Source organism: Pseudochaenichthys georgianus, chromosome 21 (assembly GCF_902827115.2).
Source record: "Pseudochaenichthys georgianus chromosome 21, fPseGeo1.2, whole genome shotgun sequence".
Classification (NCBI taxonomy): Eukaryota; Metazoa; Chordata; class Actinopteri; order Perciformes; family Channichthyidae; genus Pseudochaenichthys; species Pseudochaenichthys georgianus.
The window spans coordinates 27,357,168-27,367,164 of record NC_047523.1 but is presented as its reverse complement, the minus strand read 5'-3'; positions in this window follow the sequence as shown (position 1 = coordinate 27,367,164).

Genomic DNA, 9,997 nt, shown 5'->3' with positions numbered 1-9,997 from the left:
CTGTGTAAGTGTGTATTAAGCAATCTAACCAGTAGGGGTGTTAGTCAAAAACTCACATTTGAGGGCCTTCCTGTCCCCCCCCCCCCCCCCCCCCATAGCTGTTTGAAGAGCACGTAAATCTTCTCAACACCACAAGACATTTCAAATAAATTCTTCATTGACCTGTCAAAATGCTTTTCCTCTCCCTTCCACACCAGCAAGAGACTACCGTGATGTACTATGAAATGGCCTCATTGTGCAGGGCATCAACGATTTCTACAGCTCCATCTGCGGGTGTGCTCTGAACTGTGAATTTCAGATTCAGACAACCCAAGGCCCAAGGCCATGAGCCGCCAGCGCTGCTGAAGCACTCTGTTGCTTCGCACGTCTGAAATTGGCTGACATGTTTAAGTTAGCCGCACCTTTGCTCAATCTTCGAGTGATTGCTCTCAGGGAACCAAGTGACTCAAGACCTACATGTGTCAGGGCAATGAAGTTCTCCCTTCTCTAATTTTAGTCTGCATTTCCAGAACTGCTATATACGCGCTTTTTTGATAAGACTTCTGGTACATACAGACACATCAGCATGTAACTTGGTAATCTGAGAGAGGATATTTGACAGATAGTTTTCCATTTGGTTTTAGTGGTGCTTTAATCCCTTAATATCTTACCAATAACTATTAAGGATTTAATGTCACTCGTACTCTGTTGGGGTGTCATTTGATTTCCTGAGCCCGGGACACAGCTGACTGACTGAGCCCATGACATCTTTAATGTCTCCATTCATGGGTCACAGAATAAGCCTTGTAGGGACAACATTTTCAGAGGCTGTATAACAGGATGTCAAGATGACCATTTCAACCTGAGTCAATACATCCATGTCAAGTTAGCCTCCTTTGAGTCTCCCTTCTGTTGAATATGATAATAAGACATGGGGTATAATCACATTTTAACAAAGTAAATGAAAGAAAATGATTACTTTATCTTGACTTTTTTATTTCCACTTGTTTAAGTTACTACTGAGTTAAACTATATCCTGTGGAAACATGTAGATCACCCCAGCCGAGATGGATGGTGAAAAAAATACTCCACATTTGTGGGTCTCCTGAAAAACCGTGCAGTTAATTTTTCATGGCCGTACCTTTTAAGAGACTTGTCAGTTTGATTTAATGTTCGGCTGACAGTTATTGGTTTTCGGTGTTTACCTCTTATCACTTCAGAAAACTGGGGAGGCCAATTTATACTCTGGATGCACATAAAGCGGCATCAAAAATGAAGATCTTGACGCCCTGCAAACATTATAAAAGCTTTCTATATTTCTCCTCGGTGTGTAATTGTGTGATGCTTTTCTTGTGTTTGTGTTGTGTGTGTTTTAAGAGGATGGCAGCTGTTAGAAATGTTATCAGTATTTTCTCTTTTCTCCGTTTGGACTGACTTATCCCAATATACCGTAGAGACATTTCTAATGCTCGTTTTTTTCTCCACAAACGCATCATCTGCAGCTTCACTCACACACACACTCTTCCGTGGACAGTTTGCATCTGAGTGATGGTGTACTCAGATGCTGTATGTTATTTATTATTTTACTCCCATTACCACTTCCCTGAGTTTCCTCATGTCAAGTTATGATTTTACACAATAAACAGCCGAGCTGCCATAAGTGTTCATCGACGCATATGCTGGTGCATTTGATAAAGAAAATCTTTTAAAGGGGGGCTTAGAAAATTGTCTCAAGAGGTTCAAAGGATTTGAAGTGGAAGAAGAGAGGATTGATGTTTGCGCTGCGAGCCCCTGAGTAGAACTGGCCCAAGGTCTAATCAGAGACCAACAACGCACCCCCCCCCCCCCCTCCCCCTCCCTTCGCACAGCCATAGGATTTTCTCTCACTATTCAGAGGCTGATAGATGAGCCTCTCTTTGTATTTCAGCCATGCACTTTCTTAAATCTGAAAAGCCATCTTGAGCAAACGCAGGAGGAGGGGGGAATAAACGAGAAAACTTCAAAAGTCATTTTTTCACTCATTGCCCACACTCAAGTGTCATTCAGGAGCTCTCTAAGCACTTTGTCTTTCCTTCATTAATTGTCCCTGTGCTTTACCCACGTCACGTGCCCTGAATACCACCGAAGCTGAGGAGATCGCACTGTAACTTGGCTATTCCCCTCTTGTTCTCCAAGTGCACAAGGCAAGGAGCTGTTTGCACCTACTCATTCATCGGGGGAAAGATATCTGCACAATAAGGAGGGAAATATGTTTATGTTTCGTGATTAATCTTTGCTTTTCAGGTATGCGCTTTCCAGATAATCGGGCACGCTAGTTTATATACGCTTGCTGTCAAATATAATTCAAGCATTTAGAGGGCCAGACGAATAAGCGTTGTAATAAATCGTGCTTTTTTGTGTAGCAGGGATTCATAGAGGCAGAGAGGCTTTTTGAAGTTCTGGCACTTTCATTACACACATGTCAACAACACGTACACAGTTTAATGGTTCTGTCGTGAACTCTGTTGCAATATTTTTACACTTCAACTGGCTAAATGAAAGAGCCAGCTATACAATATACATCACCAGAGTATATATTTTTAAATCCCACAAATGTTTCACTGAGCCCATGTGTTGAGAGAAACGGTGTCATGTTTAATTAGCAAACTCTCACAGCGAATGTGGACACCTTGTTGACACATCCATTCCACATGAGCTATTGCTGATTCCTTTGAATGTAATTTACATAATTATACCTCTTCCAGTCCTGTGGAGCACATGCCTCAAACACCGTGTTGCTTGCAGCATAACGGCACGAGGAGAAACTGCCATATTAAAGCTTGTGGCATGAAAACACTAAATGTTGAAGCCGCCTCCTCCATCTGCATTGTATGAGGCATGAGGGTCTCGCTGCATTACAGATATGACCCCCAACCCCCCATATGTGTACACACTTAACACCGCCTCCTCTTAAAACGTACACACAAAAAGAGAAAATCTCACTGCCAGAGAAAGAAATGATGACCTACATTTCGACAATGCTTTTCACTTACTGTACATATTTAACTTGATCTGCAATATGCAAAACCCATAGTGTATCACCTCATTCTGAAACATAAATTATAATTGACTTGCACAAGGTTGCAATACGTGGCTCACCACCAATGAGTCTATAAGCTCCATGGTAACATTCAAAGTCAAACAACACCCATCCTCCCCACAGAACAATGAGGCATGACAGTCTGAATTGCCCAAACGTGCTGTCAGAGGGCTCCTCTAAAGCTCTCAGCATTGAATTTCCCTCTAAATCTTGTCTTTCTCATCTAATAACTTTGTTTATGTCTGCTGCGGGACATGTCTGGAGAGACACCTTGAACACTGGGATGCGGCACTCAGTCCAAACATAAAGGGAGAAATGAAATATTCACCCGCCTGATTGTCTCCAAACTCCAGCAGAAGAATCAATAAAACATAACATTGGCTTCTTTCTGAGTTTAAGGCTTTCGATGGGTTTTGAAACCCCCTGGTGACGTTCCGAGGCTTTACTCCCGCATATGAAAACACCAGAGTTTTATTTTGATGTTTGAATTAATCAGCTGAGAGCATCTTCAGAACAAAAAGATCTGATGTTGCCTTTGGGATCTTTGGCCACCTGAGATTTCACAGCCTGTATTTAAAAGCATGTTTTGAAGAATGTATTTCAACAGCCCATAATAAGACGATCTATACTCCCTTTCATATCTGTTCTATAAAACTCAGCCAATCTTTGTATCCTTACGTTGGCACACCACAGATTTTTGATGTCCTGATTTATCGCTTTGGTGAGTAAAGCTGACTTCAAAAACGTGAGTTGAAAATGATTGTTGACTCGATAACCCCACAGCATATAAGGTTAAAACACAACGTGCATGCCAAGGTGAAGCCCTTGTGAAGTGTGTCACTTGTGTCAACACAATGGGGCAATTATGCAAACCGGGTCAACATATGTACCAATGGAACACAATGGACAGAAAACAGGAGGGGACTGTGACCCCATTACCATGTTATCTCAGAGCTAAAATAAATCCTTTCAGATTAAGATGTATTTATTCTAGACTGAGGGTGTCACGATATAGGCGGCCCTGATATTTAAAAAGAAGAATATATGATAAGATCGTGTACATAATAAATCACATCTTAAACCATTTCTGCTTTGTCTCCCATCCCCAACCAAGATGCAGACTCTCTTAAAGGTCCCATGTCATGGCCATTTCTACTGATCATAATTCCATTGTTGAGGTCTACTAAAATAGATTTATATTGTGCAATTTTACAAACTCACATTGGTTTCTCATACAGCATCTCTGTATAGTATGTGTATTCACTCTCTGTCCTAAACGGCTTGTTGGAGCTCCTGCCCCCCCCCCCCCCCCCCTGTGAGCCAGTGTGCTCTGATTGGTCGGGACGTTGCGAGGCTCGCTGCTGAATGATCTGGCTTACTGGTGTGGTTTCCGGGTGGGCGATACAGCGAAAACTCATCCTGAGCACACACAAACACTCACAGCCGAAGTAAAAAATTAATATATTATTATTAAAAACAATAAGTGTGGCTTGATATTGAGTAAGAAAAAGGTTTATAAACGCTGTGAGAATGGGTCTGCGGAGAGCATTTCTCCGCGATCCCAACTCGTCTATTACCAACCAGGGACTCCCTGTTAGTTGAAAATGTACTGGTGTGTGAGGAGCTCCGCGGATTGGTCCATTTTGGTTACCGGAAGAAACAAATGGAAAAAGAGAAATCTCCAACGAGGCGTTCTGGGGCAGCACAGACAGGTCTTTTCTGTGTTAGAGTTGTACTCGCTACAGGGTGTACTTTGCGGGCTTTTGACTCTGCAGACCGTTGACATGCAGATACACCTTCATAACTCACAAGGGGACGGGTAAGAACCAGAAAAGCATGACATGGGACCTTTAAACTCACTGCATTGTTTTTGTAAAAACGGAGTACAAACATTGAACAAAACAGAATTACAAATAATTGGTAAACAACAAGAAGATCTTTCGCACAATCTTAGCAATTTAAACAGGCAGAACATTAATAAAAAAGCATCAACTGTATTTTAAGTATAACTATGGCTTGTCTTTCTGCAATTATAATGTAAATTGAAAACTAGATTGGATGGTTTACAAAGTGTTTTGGCAAGTATTTCTCCTTTTTTCACCAATGTTTGTGTTTTTAATTAAAGCACAACATTATATTCATCCCCAAGGCATTGTCAATACATAAATTACCAACGTTACAAAACCTTTTATTCCTTTCCAGACCTTTTCATCTTCCTGTTATTTTAGGAATTCTGCTAATAGAGACCTTATGAGTACAAAAAGCTCAAGCATAATGCCTGTTTTCACGTAGATACCTTTACAACTAAAAAGCCATTTTTAAATTCATAATATCAGTCACAAGATAACTATGGAGCTCATAGTTCCACCTCGACTCATCTGCTAGCTTAAGCTCTATCATATTATCACACCTTCTAACCAAAGATTTCACCACATTCATCTCAAATATACTGAACAGATGTCATCGATATGTTCAAGTGAAATACAGATCTTATAAATAACTCCATAAATAACATTTCCACAAAGAGAGACAACAGAGTAGAAAAATACCTCTCTACTATCTGTACCCTGAATTTGAAGGCACCCGGCCCCCGCATTTGAAACCACCAGAACAACATTTCTTGTTTAAAAACTAAACAATACACCTAAATATTTCTGAAGACATTTAAGCGAAGAAATAGTCAATGCAGTGAGTGAGCTTTGATTCATATTTGATCAGCGCTGCCTAGTTTAACAGCTTGATCCGAGTTCACTAGCAGAGATTAACACTGCGTATGAGACTCCGCTGCTATGGATGTGTTTCCTTATGGGGGAGGTGGAATCCATTAGAAGCAACAGGAGGAGGCAGATGAATGATTTATCAAAGACTATGAGTCTCACGCACAGCTGTCAGAATATAGTGAGAGTTTGAGAAAATATTATTATATAAATCTATTTTTATAAAAGTTAATGAATCTTTAATGCAGCTTATTATATGAACATAGTGTTGTTGGCTTACGTCTCAAATATGCTTTTAACTATTCCTTCTAAGCAGGGACTTGCAACTAATTTTGCTTATAACTATTGATGGTTCGTCAGAAGGCCCACTAAAACTCAATGTAACTCACATTTTATAAGCTGAACAACAAAGAGTTTGATGGGCAGACGGAAAGAGGAGAGTGTCTCAGAGACGTGGAATATTCAGTTCTTTAAGGGAAGTGATCTCCAGCTAGAGAGAAACCGAGTTGAGCTGAGCTCCACCACAGTAGCCTATAATTTGCCTCTGATTTCTAATCTTTATGAAAGAATGCAAGGCTAAGTGCCTTCCACAAATGTAGACTATCAGGGCATTTCTTCAGGCACATTATGGACCAGAGTGATTAGAGAACTTAAAATGCAAAGGCACCCCTTGAAACTGAATGCATTTACAATCCCATTAAATATGGAATTGTGTCTGTGGGCCAACAGTACATTTGAAATATCTTTCCCTGCTACAGTTTTTTTCTTCCTCTCATACATTTTCCGCGTGCCGCTTGCTTCCTTCGCTCTGTTGGTGAATCTGTTGGAGGCTGTGAATAATTTGCCAGTAACTTTCATGGAAATAGACACTCGACACAATTACAGTATAAGATAAACCAGGAAAATGCTATCATGCTTTTCCATCAGCATCATGCAGACGTTTTTCTGATGATTGTGATAGTTGGTTGCTTTCACCCTGAATACCAGAAAAGGTATAGAGATTGCCACAAATAAATAAAGTAAACATATTAATGTGAAATGAAGCTTGAATGCAGTGCCTTGGATGCAGTATTAAATCTTCCTGGGAAAGTAACTTTGAGCATATATATATATATTTTTTCAGAATAATATTCAGCTGTCTGTGTTGCTTTCCTTTTTAACTATGCAGCATTGCTTATCTTAAAGTTAGACATCCGTGCAGCTTGAATATCTGAGTGGTCATAATGAGCAGAAAATCAATCCCTGCAAAAGAAATTCCATATATTTTATGTTTCCAATTGTCCCCCAATTCACTTTTATGTTACAAGTAAATAAAAGCGCTATAGCCAACTGTGGAATTTGCCCACCACAATAAAAACAACCATCTGCTAAATAACCTTCTCAACCATAAACAATCATTTACTTAACATAAATGCACATAAACTCCTCCGCGTCCCAGTTCAAACTAATGCTGTATTGTAGTATAATAATCCATCTATCACCGAAGCCATTTGACCCGGTTTAATGTAATCCAAAGAGAGTCGCCCACGCTGAGTCTATGATCACCTCTATTCTCATTAAAGGGAAAATCAGCCTACATAACGCGTGGATCTAAATTGAGCTGAATAGAAAAAAATGAAACAAGTGTTTAAACTATTTAATGATTTTCAATGCTTTCCACTTATTTCCTTCCTGCGATAAATGTTCATATTGTTATTTTTTGCCACGTTGGCATTAAATCTATGACAACAGTTGTACATATTTCTCCGGGCGTACAAGACTGAGTGGAATATTATCACAGCTATGCAGATATGTCTCCCTTATCCATTATGTTGATGAAGATGATATGTAAACAGCTTTCCGCTATGATATAAACTCCAAAGAGAGTTGTCTTTGGAAAATGTTTGTTCTTGCTATTTCAACTAAATGTAAAAACAACACTGACTAGACCTTACAAAGTTGCTATGGCTAACGTGTTGCCTACTTACACATCCAGCAGATATGCAGCCGCATTGACCTTGACTTGGAGCCATGTACTTGTGTCCACCTGATGAATGTAAGATCAATATTCACTCTCCTTTAGGCTCTGTTTTGATCTTCACCAACTCCTTAAAAAAACCTCTGGCTCTTTAGCGGCCAAACACTCCGCTGTGTTGACCAGTTTCTAACTTGGTCTGTCTGCTGTTTGGTGCTTTTTGCTCAAAATAGCTGCCTGCTGCAAATGGAAACGACACTGGTGAGAGCAAAAAAACAAAACACTCCAGGAGATAATTATCTGCCTTGTCACTGCCAGCGACACCTTGCATTGCACATGAACATGTGATAGATTCTACTTTGAAAATACTGCTAGGTCTTAATTGTAACCAGTTTTCTCACAAAATCACCCCAAGTGTGCCGTTAACAACGCACATGTGTTCTCAATTTCACCCTCAGATTTAGCCTCTTAATGAGACCACAAGTTCAATATAAGAGATCTCATCAGGACACGTGGGAATTTGGACCTTTACAGAACTGTAAAACCCAGTAAAAAAAATGACTATGTCTTACCTTTCACTGATTGATTGGGTATTACATTTGCTGCTTAAACCTATACCGAGTGTTTTTTCTGCATGGGAAGAAGTGCATCAAAGGATGAACCAAAAAAAGGATCTCACGTTCCTTTTTTAGCATATGTTCACCTCTGAACTCGAGCTATACTGTACCCGATACAATATGTTTGAAATCTGGAAATGGTAAGGGTTAATTTGTAAAGTTTTGTTTCACTACATTTGAATATAATTAAACTGCCTTATTTACAGCAATTGAAATATTACCCTATTCTCAAACATGATCAGAGTTTATTTGCAAATGTGATAAACGCTGCTGAAAGTTGTTGTTCTCTCAATTAGCTGGAAGCTTATAATATAACATTGCCAACCTACCTGTTTTGTTTACTGCAGCCTTTTCCCTTTCCTTGTGTCTCTGTGGGCTTTTCACATCGTTTCAGATCATTATTGCTATATTGTTAGTATTTCAGATGATTGTAAGTGCACAGCACGCTGTGCACTGTAGCCTATGGCTGACTAACACATTGTTATGAGCAAAATAAACACAAACTGCTTACAACTCTCCTCCACGCCCCATTAGGATATATGGTCGCCAAGATGGGGAAGTTAGAAGTAAATAGTCAGAGATAAATTGTAAGCAGAGGCCAATAACAAGAGACTATCCAGATGCTGGGTACAAGAACAATTATTCTCCGTTTATATCCAATGTGCTCTCCACAGCAGAAGAACAAAGAAACGCAAACTAAACAAACACTTGTGTTGGAATAAAAAAAGACTCTAGCAAATCTAATAAACTCTTCTAGAGTTTGGACAGCATATCTAAACAGGAGTGTTGCACATTGAGACACAAAAGAGAAATCCATGCGTGCATACGTTTACAATGAATTGCACTTAATTTCATTCTGGAACTACAGAAACACATGCACCTCAATGCAACGTTGCTGCATAGGTTATTATTGGCTATCTAATGAATGATGCCTATGAACATTCCTAAACACTCTTAAACTTGCATTAAAGAAAAAATATCGAAATGTCTGCATTTTAATCCGCAAAACACACTAACTGACAATACTCTGCATTGAACTGAAATCCAGAACAGTTAATGGTGTTTACTGTGTCCATGAAAAGCAGTTTAATAAAGAGCTTACATGGCTAAAAGTTTGTGAACAACCTAGCATTAGATCAATTAGTGAACGCAATTCGAACACAGCTGTTGAACTTTAATACAAAATAAATGTTCGCTTATTTTTAGCCACAAGAGCATTAGTGAGGTCTGCTGCTGATTGGGCAATGAGACCTGCAGTGGTTTTGGACTGGGACTGTGATCAGGGCTCTATCACGTTCTTTACCACCACACTCTGAAACACATCTCTTTGTTGACTTTCGCTTTGTGCACTGGGATATGGTCATGTTGAAACAGTAAATCCCTGCCAGGAAGGTGGTAGCACACTATTGTTTTAAACCAAACCAAAGGGCTAAGCTCCAAACAGCCTCAAACCAAAAATGAAGAATCAAAGCCTAATAATCATCACAGGTCCACCTACTTTTGTTGATAATGTGTTTCTGTTCAATACTGTTCTGTTCTTTGTAGACTACATGAACACATGCAAAGATCATGGTGTTCATAATGTAAATTCAAGGAGATCTAAACAGACATTTGGAGGTTCAGAGATGTTATAGTCAAAACCCAGGAGTTA